We start from the raw sequence: 13,948 nt of genomic DNA, 5'->3' as shown, positions 1-13,948 counted from the left end.
GGCCGTGTTTAAAAGAGTACTTCTCGGGCAATTAATTATTGAACCTCTTATATGAGATGCCATTTAGGCCATAATTCATATTTTGTCGCACAAACAATAATAACCTCACAGACAACTATGCTCTCTCCATGACACTGTTATAATACCCTCTTACTGTACGTAAACAATCATGCTCACACAGTACTTTAATTAATAGACTCTATCATTCTCACTTAATTAATAGACACTGTCATTCTCACTTAGAGACACCATATTTCTATGCCAGAGACTGTCAGGAAATTAAGCTTCTAGTTGGTGCATCTAAGATACACTTTGTACACTGTATGCACATGTTGGAATTATTTATGAAAGCTGCAAAGCCGACGTAGACATATTTCTTAGATGTGCAATTTCTGTCAATAATATAAACTTATACTATGTGTTGGTTGGGTTGACATCGGGGTGGGTCTATAGGTCATGGTGTCACAGACTCATGTCCATGTCTGGAATGGTCTGGTTAGGGTGATTGGTCACAGAGAATCACTGGGGGACACTCCTACAGCATTGGTTCTCAAAGTGGGGTCCGGGGACCCCCAGGGGTACTTGAGGGAGTTCCAGGGGGTCCCCAGCTAAATGATGGATAGTTAACCATATGTACCCTTATGGGTCTGTAACTCTGAGAGTCAAATGGACCCTAACGGGTCCATTTGATTCCATTTGTACACTCTCAGAGTTAAATTAACATTGATTTTACAATAGAAATTGGAGTCCCAGAGATAGAAATGCCATTCAATGGGGCTCCTTAACCTAATGCATGTTAAACTGGGGGTCCTTGAAATTAAAATGGTTGAGAATCACTGCTAGAGCCGTAAAAAAAATAATATGACTCTTATGGGGTCATATCTGGCATATCTTTTCAAATGGGGGTCCGCGGGCTAATAAGTGTCAATTAGGGGGTCCTTGACATGAAAACGTTTGAGAACCACTGTCCTACAGAGTAGTGCGATTGTCTCACCTGTGAACATGAAGGGGTGTGTATAAAGTTTCAAGCATGCACCCTCGTTGAACCTTTCCAACGTCTCCATTGGCACATCATGGATAGTGCAGATGTTCCCAGATGCATCTTTTCTCTTTGTTGAGAAAGTCCTTGAACTCGGCAGCGGTAAATTGTGCATCATTACTAGTTCCCTTTGGATTGCCCCCTCTCGTGGGATGATCCCTGTTTGGAGATAATAATTGTTAGTATTAAAAGTAGGATAAGTGATTTTATTTTGTTAAGATAAGTGTTAAATAGCTTTATATTCTGATAGTACTCATTGCTACTGCATAGCGTGTTTGTTCAGTAACGGGAGTCTCCATGTCTCTCCAGCTCTTTATTAAACAGAAAATGCATTTTCATGTCGGGATACCAATTGTATCGAATCAGGACAGAGAACTCAGTCAGGACACAGATTAAACAAGTGAAATTGGAAGTGATGACACAAAGAAATTAGCATATAAAATTGGAACTGGAACACTATATAAAAATCACACCCTGTGTGAAGATAGCGGCGCCTTTGATACATTTTGTCATCGATATGTGTTTATAATGTGTTTATAGCCATGTGTCACGTGAAGCTTGACCAATCACTTTGTTGACAGGTCTGACCAATCAGAGCGTTGACGGGTCTGACCAATCAGAGCGTTGACGGGTCTGACCAATCAGAGCGTTGACGGGTCTGACCAATCAGAGCGTTGACGGGTCTGACCAATCAGAGCGTTGACGGTGAACACGGACAAAGTCAGGTATAGAGCAGGACCCGCTCTATACCTAAAGGCTCTACTATACCTAAAGGTATAGAGCGGCTAGCACCGCTAAAAAACTTACCTAGAAGGAGACTTTAGCCAAATGAATAATAAAATGAAATTACTAAATATTTCTAGATATTACTCATTGTTTATTTAGTCATTGTTTATATAGACATCTAATTCTATATTCATGACATCATAGTGATGTCATGAATAGTCCCCTTGCCTGACAAATCAGAACCTTGACGGGCCTGACCAATCAGAACCTTGACGGGCCTGACCAATCAGAACCTTGACGGGCCTGACCAATCAGAACGTTGGCGGACCTGACCAATCAGAACCTCGACGGGCCTGACCAATCAGAAGGTTGACGGACCTGACCAATCAGAACCTCGACGGGCCTGACCAATCAGAACGTTGACGGACCTGACCAATCAGAACCTTGGCGGGCCTGACCAATCAGAACGTTGACAGACCTGACCAATCAGAACGTTGACGGAAAAGCCAGGTATAGAGCAGGACCGCTATACTATGTATAGTATAGTATGTATAGAGCGGCGCCAGCGCCGCTAAAAATGAAGCTGATAAATGGGTACTTTCTCCTGATTGGCTGAAATGGAGAGACAGAGAGACCCCTGTTCCTGAACAAACACTATAGCAATGAGTACTCTCAGAATATAGTGCCTTAACCCTTAAAACTAAAACCTTGTTTTAACCCAAACAATTGCACTTACCCTACCTTTAATATTTGTGACAAAAGTCTCGGTGTGGTGCGAGTGTCAAAAGCCGCAGGTAATGGAACAGGATGTAGTGGAATATTTTGACAGCTGACTTTTTTTCAGACTAGAGGTTCGGCCGGGTTCAGGCCGCTACGCGGCCCTCACATCTACGTCGCCCCACCAATCCGGCTGATATGTCCATATATGGCCCATAATATGCCTATATATAAGTGCGTATCGGTTGGATCGGCGGTTCTAGACAACAGCCTATCCGACCGACTTCGATGCCGGGAATGGCCTCGGGTCGTCTGTGACGTGCGCCCCGAGTTTGACGTCGGACTGTCGGACGGACGGACGGTCTCGAGACAACTACAGACGGGTTTTTAGCATTTAATGTAAGATATATCTCTACTCACAGTATAAGTTCTTGCATTGGTCTTCTTTTTTCTTCATTGGACATAATGCTCAACAGCTCATTTTGGATGGCATGATGGCATAATGTCTCTCTCCAACAACTGTGAAAACCCCAAGAGAAAAGATTTGCTTGGAAAATAAATAAATAAATCACATTTTGTTTTTATGTTACAAAAATTACACATTATAATATTTAAGATAATTCAATCAAAATACAGGCCAGTATGAAAAATCTAAATAAATAATTATTCAAAAGAATCTGAGAACTGAATCAAAGTTCAATTTAAACTGAAGAAACCTTTGTATTTTTATAAAAGTTTCAAGATCAAAATGTGCCCTTCCTCTTTAAAATCGTAACGGTGCCACATTTGTCATTGTCTTTTCTTTCTGGTTAAACCGTTTGGGGACAGTTACTCACTCACTGATGGCTTTTTGATTGAGGACTTTCATCCCGTAAAACACAACACACCTGTGTCCCTATTCCCTATACAAATCATGGCGAGATGACATGTCCCTGTATACCCCGGAAAAGATGTTTAGTGCAAATGTTGGCTAATGTTGTGTGGTAGTGGACTACAGTCTTTACAGTTCTGAGCTAGAGACAATCCAAAGCATACAATTTGCTCAAAGTGATGCGCAACAACATTGTAAAAAGAAAACGATTGTCTTAAAAAAAGACAGTTGGGTCCTTGATATGTTTATTTGTTTATACAGATCCCCATTAGCTGACACCTTAACGTCAGCTAGTCTTCCTGGGGTCCAAGACATTAATATACATTAATAACAATAGAAAATATTGCAGTGTATCACAAAGAAATACTAAAGTCAACAACAACAACACAACATTTGACAAAAGTCAAGTGTAAAAAGAGATACCAACAGGGATTGGGAACAGATTTTAAAAAGTAGCACTATACATCTGGTATGTAAGACAGATGTTATTGTAGGCTATGTTTTGAGTGTACAGTATTTGAAGTGTAAGTTACCTTTTAAAACAGGATTTGATTTAATTTGTGACAGTACAAAATACAAGAAATGCAATAATTAAGTGCCAGGAAGAGGTAAGAAACACAAAGGGCTTATATGCGAGGGCTTATACCATGTTCAGAGCTTTGAAAGCCTGAGGGGGAAATAATGGTTTCTGAGTCTGTCTGTGCAGTTGGCTTTGTGGCAGTAAAAGCCTTTTGCTAGACTGCTGAAGCACAGACAGACATTGCTGGGGTGATGGGGTCCTCTATAATCCATCTTATAGCTCTGCTGATGTACTGTACCTCCTAGAGCAGAGCTTCCAAAAGGTTTTTCAGCTCAAGACCCAAAAGAGAAACGGTAGATCTTTTGTGATTTAAGAATGTTTCGTTCCTGAGTTATTAATCCCGGAAGAGCAAATCTGTGAATCTCTTTCCAACTTTACTCAACTAAGAGAAATTTGGTTTGTCCCGAGGACCTGAACTTACAAAAGTATATAATGAATCAATAGGCCCTTTAAAAAAATATATATATATTGTTAAAATAGCCAACAATAAATTACAATAAATGCACAAAATCTCCGTCTGTCCATCTGTAGTTCATGTATCTCGAGAACTTTTCTGACCAACCGACTTCAAACTCGACGCAAGCCTTTTGAAATAAGATAATATAAAAATAATAATAACATTTTTTTGTGGAAAATTAAAAAAGGGATATTTAATCACAATCGCAACCCATACAAATGGGTGGGTTCGTGACCCAAAAATCGGTCCCAACGTATTGTTTGGGAAACACCATTCAAGAGACCTACTTATGAGAGCGGCAGGGAGGGAAGTGAAGTCTCCATGGCCCGCAGAGGAGCTATTTCCATACCAAACAGTGATGGCCCCAGACAGTAAGAGTGCTTTGTGTACAGACAGACTAGAAGGATTTCAGGTTGTTCTGGGACACTTTGAATTTTCCGCAGTTGTCTGAGTCGTGATTCACATTATCTTCCAGCCACTTATTGTGTTTAATAAACTTCAGAATATGTCATGTGACAGACACAGCCTTGGCGTCATAGATTCGTTTGACAGCTCTACAAGCTGTGTAAATAAAAGTTTAGTTTGTTGCTTTGTTAATAATAGTTGGATTCATGCTAATGTGTATTTTCAGACATTTAAATGGCTCGAACCCCCTGTTGACCCATGGTGTAGGCCCTACAGCAGGGGTCTTCAACAGGGGGTCCGGGACCCCTAGGTGGTCCTCAGAGTTAGTACAGAGGGGGCCGCCAAGTCTTTGTGTTACTGGAACTTTTTTTTCTACATTTACCACTTGTACCCTAGCATCCCTATGCTGAGGGGAACATTAGCAGAAAATAGCAGATCTTCAAGCTCGTGCAAGGCGGTGTGAGCTTGTAGATCTGCTAACTGTCTGAAAATACACATGAATCCAACATATTAATAGAAAAGATCATGTGTAAACAAATAAACAAACCTGAAATCTATGAAAAAGTTTAAGCTGCAACACAATTTCATACAATATGTAGTGGCGGGTCCCTGCTTCATCTCTCTCTCAGCTAAGGGGTCCTTGGTCTGAAAAACGTCAAAGACCCCTGCCCTACAGCATGGGTTTAAACTACAGTGAGTGTAGGGTTTTTAAGTGGTAAAACTTATATTCAGTTAACTCACCTCTTCCTCGACTTTGAAGCCCATCTACTGACATACTGCAGAGTTTGGGGTCACATTCATGGCTAACATTAAGGCTATAGCTTCTGTTAAGCAGCACCATTGCTGCTCCAACTGTGAAGATCTGTCACATGTCCTTGTCAATGGCAGCCTTTTAGAAGTCATGCTCTTGGAGGGTGTGGTGTTTGATCCAGCATCTCTCAATCAGTGATGGAAGAAAGCAACGCTTGTGAGCTTGTAGATCGTCTATTTTCACATTTCCAAAGTATAATGTATATATATGGGCCTGAAGTGGTTTTGTAAAAATAATCAAAGGGTTGAGTAATAGTGCAATATTTGCTACTTTTGCTATTTTTGAATTTGAAACCTGAAAAGGTGTGTAGTCTGTGTACGAGAGTGTGATGGTGCCTTTAAGAAGATATTTGTATAGGTTAGGGAATAGCAATAGTAAGTATGTAATAGTATGACAGTAAATAAAGCATGACATGTATAAGAGGATATGGTTGTGTGCTTGGAAGTACAGTATATAGTGGTATACGTGTGGGATTATGATGATACATTATGACACAAATATGAATTATCCCTCATGGGACCTCTTATAAACCTCGACTATATGGTCCAAGGTGTTTAACTGCAGAAATGTTTCTTCCGAGGGCCTTCCTGGATGTGTTGTGCTGGCTCTCTGCTCCGTATCTATCACATCACTGATGACAACAAAGCACAGCGGCCGTTTGAAAAGCTGCCAGGGGTTGCTGGCAGCGTTTCTCCCACAGGAGATGCTGAAAAAGATTTCAGACAACAACACGCTCGCAAGCACGGCTGCGAGCCTGCACAAGCGCAACGCATTCAAAGAAATGCACGCAGCAACCAACAATGTTCCTCCCTAATTGCTGCAGTGCGATACAATGTTCCTCCCTAATTGATGCAGTGCAATACAATGTTCCTCCCTAATTGATTCAGAGTACTTGTTTTACGCAACATGCAGACCTACAAGAAACAGCTAGGAACTGTAGAAAAGTTTTTTTTTTAAAGAAATCGAGGTAGATCATGAGATAAACAAATGACCTGGAACCCACAACTTGCCAGAGCCGAATGGCTCTATCTGTGGGATGACAGCAGGCGCTTTGAAATGGTAATGATAGCAGTTGAAAGTCTGCTGTGGAGCCTGCACATAATATCATCATCCTCTTGTGGGGGTGGAGGAGATAAGCAAGGAGGCAGTGGTGGAAACATTACTTAAGTGAAAGTATCAATACTGCATTGTAGAAATACTCAGTTACAAGTAAAAGTCCCGAAATCAAAAATGTAAAAGTACAAAAGTATTGGTATCAAAATGTAGAAAGTACTCATTATGCAGAACGTCCCATTTCACAAGTTTTCAAATGTATAAAATGTATAAAAATCTTGAAAATACAGCAGCAATTGCAATGCGATTGTGAGCTTGTAGATCGTCTATTTAGAACAAATCACACAGAGATTATACAGTAGTAGCCTATAGAACCTCCTGCTATCTGTCTAGCATATTTCCGTTTGGGAAAAGACATGGTTTGGGACACTCTTTGATAAGGCTTGCATTAGTAAGTATTAAGTCCATGTTTTGTGTGTGCACTCTAATATATTTTTTAACTATTTTATCTTTGTCTTTGAAGTTGTAGCCTACATGAATAAAAGAAGTACTGTAGCTACTTTGGTTATTCATGTACACTACAGTATGGGTCTAATGGGGTCCTCACACCTTTCTGCTTTAACTGCTCCCTGCTTCTCTTGAATATGAATGTTTATCCTACACTGTATTTCTGCTTGCACAAACATGTTGCTTGCAAGAAATACACCATGTACGCATCTCTCTCACTCACATGCACATGCGTGGGTCTGTCTTTTTTGTGTGTGAGAAAAGGGGCGAGACAGTGGAACAACAGATTTGCACACTTTTAGAGCATATCTTTGTCTTTGGTCAATCTGGGGACATGATGCCAAAGAAATTGAAAAGAAGAAGTTGCAACTCAGGTCTGTTTTACGAGGAATAGAGTGTTTAAGTCTTTAAGCAAACAGGATTGAATAAATAGATTACTGTACAGTATGCAATTTTGTAGGACTTTTCATAGGACTCCCTGGAAAACAGTATAGTTACTGAGTGGACTATCCTGGTGTTGAACTGAACTGAACCTAACCCTTCAGTTATACACAGTACAACGGCCTACAGCATGTTTCCCAGTTATTGACAACCCAAAGAAGATGTGATGGCACTTCTGGAAAGCCAACTGGATGACAAACATATAGAGCCCTGGGCCAGAGAATTATTTTTTTCGCTCAAAAACAATACTGTGAGATATTGAAGCACATGCCTTGGAGCTGCCCAGAAACCCCCTCTCAAAACTCATACTCTGTCACACCCAATCAAGTCCCAGTGGTGGAAAAATTATTGAAATGTTTTACTTAAGTAAAAAATATCAATACCACAATGTAAAAGTACTCTCTTACAAGTGAAAGGCCTGTGTTCAAAATATTACTTGAGTAAAAGTAAAAAAAGTATTGGCATCAAAATATACTTAACCCATTTAGATCTGAGGCCGATTCTAAATCCTGACCTAAGTTTTCTGAAAAACTTCATATATTTATTAAAAAGTTACAACAAATGTATGTTGCTATATACTGTACATAGCAACAAGAACCCTGTTCCCGTCCTGAAAGGTATAGTTACAAATAGGGGTTCCCGCCCAAAATGGGTTAAAGTACCAAAAGTAAAAGCACTAAAATGTATGAAAATAGCAGATCTACAAGCTCACAACGTGTTGTGATGCGGCGTGTTGTGAGCTTGTAGATCGGCTATTTTCAAATAGCCTATGTACTGTATATCATAGGGCTAAAGTGGTTAATGTGTGTTTTATAATATGATCATTTATATCTGCAAAGTAACTAGTAACTAAAGAGTAAAAGTATAATATTTGCCTCTGAGATGTAGTGGAGTAGAAGTAAAAGTATTGAAAATGGGAAATACTCCAGTAAAGTAAAAAAAAATCCTCAAAAGTTTACTTAAGTACAGTAATTGAGTAAATGTACTTAGTTACTTTACACCACTGCCAAGTCCCCAGTCACCTACTCACTATTGCAAAGGCAACACCCGAGGGGAAATTAGGGATATACATAAGCAACCAAGGCATATTGTAACTGCCCACTATTCACTTAAGACCACTCCCCTGATGCCGTCCTGTCAAACATACCCCCACCACAGCACATACGAACAAACACAAGAGTAAAATGACGGTGTAGAAGACATTATTAAAAACCTCTGTGAAAGGCAGCAAATAGAAAGGTCTTCTGCTTTGTTCTATCTAGCAGACCTGCTCCAGGTCCAGATGTGTGCATGAAAACCGAGTGCTGCTTCTCCGTGTTTAGTTCTGGGTTGGGAAAACAGACCTGTCCCAGGTGTCTAAATAGAGAGGCTGGAGGGCACTAATGGCATTTTGAAAGGGATGCCTAGGGCAGTGCTTCCCAAACCAGATAATTAGCTTAATGTGCAACATTGTTTTCTAACAAACAGCAAACAAACCAACATACAGTATACTGTAAGGGTATTGATGTGCCGTGTCTGACCTGTCACTCTTGGTTCAATAAACCCTAAAGTCCAGTTTATAGACGACATACACAGAAATGACCGTTCACATGCGCAAGGCATCTTTATTGATAAACACGGGAGACTCCCTTTATACTATGTGAATAAAAGAACAGCAAATTAATGATATTAAAACAATACGACCTGATATATCACGAAGGCAATTCGCTCCACATCTAGGTCTGCATGCAAACAAGCGTTCGGTTGAGCGCTTGGAGAATTCTGCCGTTCTTATCTATAACATTCAGTATATCAACGCTGTGGCTGTCAAGGCCTTCCTTCTTACTAGAGCACAGCTACTGCACTCTATAAAGTAAAGGTTGACGGCCCACGGTTCCACAATGGACCATCAACTCCTCCTTGGGTACGAATTTAGTACCCACAACACAACATTAAAATGTGAACATTATTTTATAGCAATTACTTTATAGCAATTATCATCTAGCATAACATATTGCATGTTAAAAAAAATCAGGTCCCATTTTTTCTTTTTGAGTCATGTGAGCCGAGGAAAACCCTTTTCTTTGAAGGGGAAACTCTGAACTAGGCTGGGGCAGTCCCAAACCTACCATCTGGACATGAGCTCTTATTGGGGACAATTACAACACATCATTTGAATCCAACAAGTGTATTGCTAAACTTAGGGTCCCTCAGTGGGGCACTCCCACTGAGTTTTCCTTTACAAGCACTATTCTAACATGTATATTATTATTTTTTAATTCGTTTTTTTGTAATATGCGTGTATTTTGGTTTCTTCTTCTCCAATTCCTCCGGTTGAGGTGGTCACTTTTCCGAGCCCGGAGGAGGAGGTTCCGACAGAGTCCAAGACTAGCCCCCCCCCCCCAACCCATCCAGCGCCATTAACGAATGTACTTGGCACTGAATGAGCCGGAGGTCCCATTCCCAAGCCCCCGGGTCCGTACCCTCCTGGGGCGGAGGAGGTTCCTACCAGTGGCTGAGACCGGAGCCCCCCGTATTATACACAGGGGCCCAAACCCCAAGCGCCAGTCAGATCCGTACCCTCCTTGAGGTCAAAAGTCGGGGCGCAAATATCATGCAAGTTCATCATGGGGGCCCAGGTGGTGAGTCTTTGATCTGTGTATGCATTGGACTGTGTGTGCGTGTCACTGTCTCTCCTTCCTTACACTTAAGTGTCAAAAGCAACCATTGAAAATGACAGATTGATCGAGAGGTCAACTATTTTGCATATATACATATCTATGCATGGCGAAACATCACATCGATATACAGTATATATAGATAAATACTAACAGTTAACCTGCTCATCAGCTGCACTGGTCAATCTGCCATAAGTCTAAGCACATTAATTTAACAACGGTTAAAGGCAACATTACATACTTCGACATGAATGCTTCTACAAGTATGAACTTAGTATAGACACTTAACATTGTACTACTGTCACTTAAGTCCTTCGGACCTCCCCACTCCTGTGCCTCCTGCACCAGGGCGCAGTCCTAGGCTAGACCCCTTTCCACTTGAGGTCTACACCCAGGTCACCCTGGATAGAGAGTTCAAGCCTCCTGCTTCCCGGCGTCTTCTTTTCAAAGCCCACCGATCACAGGAGCATCACTCGCTTACATGACTGTTGCACTACGGCGGTCGCTTTGAGCTTGTGATGGCCTGACTGTACATTGAGCCGGAAGCAGCGACCACACGTCTCCTGTCGGGGAGCACGCCATGGTTTTAATGCTTTTTGCGATCCGACCGGCGGGTGACCCAGTCGATAGCGATCCCTTACCCGTTGGCGTGGTTGGCGCCCCAGGCAGGAAACCGACGGTCTTGTCCTGGCCCCGCTTGGCTACGGGAACCAGAATATTAACCGTTTTCACCCGCCTTGCCTGTAACCGGTGAGTCACGCAGCTCCCGTCCGGTTAGGTGTGGACTGTCATCCACGCACCATGTGCTGCCAACCCTAGGAGAGAGCGGCAGTCGGCACACCGACTAGACGGTTCCACAGCAGGATGTTGATTCATCCTTGACAGAACACGGGGGCCCTTCAGTACTTCTACCCAGCACTATAGTATGTCTTTAACGTGCCCTGGGAGCCTTGCGACCCCGCTGCCGCCTGTTATAGACAAGGGATTGGGTGGCCTACCCCCTAACCTCATCTATATAATACTATACTATCTCAATTATACTATACATTTGCTATCATACTATTTCCCTCCTTGACCTGCCACCCGGCGGGGCACACAGCATAGGAATTTTGCAGAGGCCAGGGTGCCACCCTCCTTGACCTTTCACAACATGTAATAGGAAACACAACAAAACAACTTTCCTGTGCCTTATGCACAGGTCAATCGACATTATTCTCGGGCTGTACAAAATTGTACAATTCTCTTCTGCACCCAATGACCTGTTTCAGAGAAATGGAGGGTTAACGACAGCAAAAGTGTACACGTCTCTCCTGCAAGCAGTCGACCTATTTTAGAGAAATGGAAGGTTAACCACAACATAAACAACCTTAACACACTTAAGTCTTTCGGACCTCCCCACTACCCTTGGTCAATCAGTGGTCACCTGGCAATAGAAATAAAAGTTAGGTCAATGCTCAGCAACGTAATTGGATACATTTTGCGCCACGATCGATGCACTTAAGTCCTTCAGACCTCCCCACCGGGGCGCAGTCCCAGGCTAGACCCCTTTCCACTTGAGGTCTACACCCAGGTCACCCTGGATAGAGAGTTCAAGTCTCCTGCTTCCCGGCGTCTTCTTTTCAAAGCCCACCGATCACAGGAGCATCACTCGCTTACATGACTGTTGCACTCCGGCGGTCGCTTTGAGCTTGTGATGGCCTGACTGTACATTGAGCCGGAAGCAGCGACCACACGTCTCCTGTCGGGGAGCACGCCATGGTTTTAATGCTTTTTGCGATCCGACCGGCGGGTGACCCAGTCGATAGCGATCCCTTACCCGTTGGCGTGGTTGGCGCCCCAGGCAGGAAACCGACGGTCTTGTCCTGGCCCCGCTTGGCTACGGGAACCAGAATATTAACCGTTTTCACCCGCCTTGCCTGTAACCGGTGAGTCACGCAGCTCCCGTCCGGTTAGGTGTGGACTGTCATCCACGCACCATGTGCTGCCAACCCTAGGAGAGAGCGGCAGTCGGCACATCGACTAGACGGTTCCACAGCAGGATGTTGATTCATCCTTGACAGAACACGGGGGCCCTTCAGTCTCTCCCCAGCACTATACATACGTCTTTAACGTGCTCTGGGAGCCTTGCGACCCCGCTGCCGCCTGTTTTACACAAGGGATTGGGGAGCCTACCCCCTAACCTCATGTAAAGTATGGACTCTTTTGAAGACAGTGTAGTTATCAGCCAGTCCACCGCAACTGGCAACAAACTGCAACGCAAATGTCCACTTAAGTCCTTCAGACCTCCCCACCGGGGCGCAGTCCTAGGCTAGACCCCTTTCCACTTGAGGTCTACACCCAGGTCACCCTGGATAGAGAGTTCAAGTCTCCTGCTTCCCGGCGTCTTCTTTTCAAAGCCCATCGATCACAGGAGCATCACTCGCTTACATAACTGTTGCACTCCGGCGGTCGCTTTGAGCTTGTGATGGCCTGACTGTAAATTGAGCCGAACGCAGCGACCGCACCCGCCTCCTGTCGGGGAGCACGCCATGGATTTAATGCTTTTTGCGATCCGACCGGCGGGTGACCCAGTCGATAGCGATCCCTTACCCGTTGGCGTGGTTGGCGCCCCAGGCAGGAAACCGACGGTCTTGTCCTGGCCCCGCTTGGCTACGGGAACCAGAATATTAACCGTTTTCACCCGCCTTGCCTGTAACCGGTGAGTCGAGCAGCTCCCGTCCGGTTAGGTGTGGACTGTCATCCACGCACCATGTGCTGCCAACCCTAGGAGAGAGCGGCAGTCGGCACATCGACTAGACGGTTCCACAGCAGGATGTTGATTCATCCTTGACAGAACACGGGGGCCCTTCAGTCTCTCCCCAGCACTATAAATACGTCTTTAACGTGCTCTGGGAGCCTCGCGACCCCGCTGCCGCCTGTTGACGTCAAGGGATTGGGGAGCCTACCCCCTAACCTCGACGTCTAATTAACACTACAAATGTAATATTCACCTACTATAAAAATGTTTTAACTTACTCTTCCGACACTACCCACTAATCAAAGTTTGGCACTTAACACATTGCCTGCCAGAGTTTTTTCAGATTTTTAGCTGTTGCCTGCCAGGGTTTTGCCATGTTTTTGGTACCTGTTCGCGTAGCCACAGATTTTTTTCCTCCAGTATGATTGATCCCCAGATGGTTTCTAATCACAGATGAGATTCAGGTGTGGTTTCACAAATGTCAACGAGGTCATTTTGACCTCGTTGACATGTTTGGTTGATGTTTCAATATAGCTCAAAAGCAGTAGTTTTAAACCAAAAAACAAAGTGAATTGTTTGTCCGTTTGAATTTTAACATTAAAGTGAATGGAGCAGCAAATCTTCGAACATTTTTAGCTCCTAATCTGTTCATAATTCGACAAGGGTTGAAATTATAAAAAAAATGCAATCCTTTTTTCCAAAGACGTATATATACGTCTTTGGCAGATAACAGCTGATAATTAAAAGACGTATATATACGTCTTTGGCAGCTAATGTGTTAAGTAATATTTTTAGTCATATTGTTGTATAATTTTATAGCAGAACGAATTGTGTTCTAGATAACGATACGACCAAGCACTCATAGCTCTGGTGTGTGTGTCTCTATTGTATCTATAAACATAAATCGTATTGTGTCCTCTCCAGATCGATAGAAATGTATGTGTTTG

The sequence above is a fragment of the Gymnoscopelus microlampas genome (assembly GCF_963454915.1).
Source record: "Gymnoscopelus microlampas genome assembly, chromosome: 15".
Lineage (NCBI taxonomy): Eukaryota > Metazoa > Chordata > Actinopteri > Myctophiformes > Myctophidae > Gymnoscopelus > Gymnoscopelus microlampas.
The sequence above is the reverse complement of the archived record's forward strand: the minus strand, read 5'-3'. Positions refer to the sequence as shown.